Source organism: Phoca vitulina, unplaced genomic scaffold (assembly GCF_004348235.1).
Source record: "Phoca vitulina isolate PV1807 unplaced genomic scaffold, GSC_HSeal_1.0 scaffold60, whole genome shotgun sequence".
Lineage (NCBI taxonomy): Eukaryota > Metazoa > Chordata > Mammalia > Carnivora > Phocidae > Phoca > Phoca vitulina.
Genome location: NW_022589763.1, coordinates 16,851 through 17,726, shown reverse-complemented (window position 1 = coordinate 17,726; position 876 = coordinate 16,851).

Below are 876 nucleotides of genomic sequence, written 5' to 3'. Positions count from 1 at the left end.
GGACTTCTGACCCGAATCCTGAAAGATTAGCTGGTGTCTGCTATCCAGGAGTGTGGGCGTGCATGCACATGTCTGAAAATGTGGGATGTGTCTGTGCATACGTATGCGAGTATACTGTGCACACGTGTCCCTGTGTGGCTAGGTGAGTGCATGCGTGTGTGCGTCCGACGAATGGGTGTGCACGAGCATGTGTGTATGTGCACATTTAAGGGCATGTGTGCATGTGTAGATGTGTGCACTGTGTCCCTGTGTGGGTATGCACATGTGTCTTCATCCGGGGGTGTGTGTGCATGCCTGTGTGCACTCATGTGTATACACGCATCTGAGCATGGATGTGTAAGTGTGCACTCGTGCGGCTGAGATGCATCAAGGAAAAGGGCAGCACGTGCAAAACCACTCCGGCAGCCAGAAAGAGCCAAAAAGACACGCAGCTCCCCTTGGAGTCCTCCTTAGCCACGCCCCAGACCCCGCCTCCCCGCTCAATCCCCGCCCCCGGCCCTGACCTCAGCTCACGCCCCCCCAACCCTGCCCCTGACGCTGCTCACCCAGTCCCCACCCCCACCCAGTGCCCGGGCCCTGACCCCGCCCCCGCCCCGACCTCAGCTCACGCCCCCCCACCAACCCCGCCCCTGCTCACCCAGTCCCCACCCCCTCCCCGGGCCCTGACCCCGCCTCCATGCTCAGTTCCCACCCCTGGTCTGACCCTGGCTCACCATGATCCACGCTGGCTTTGACCTGATCCAGTCCCCCAGACTCCCAGCCCCCTGGCCCGGAGCCTACCTCCGGACTCCCACCGGGCCCCGCCCCTGACCTCGCCACACCGACCCCGCCTCCCTCCTCAGGCCTCGCTCATCGGCCCCACCCTGGCTCTGCCCC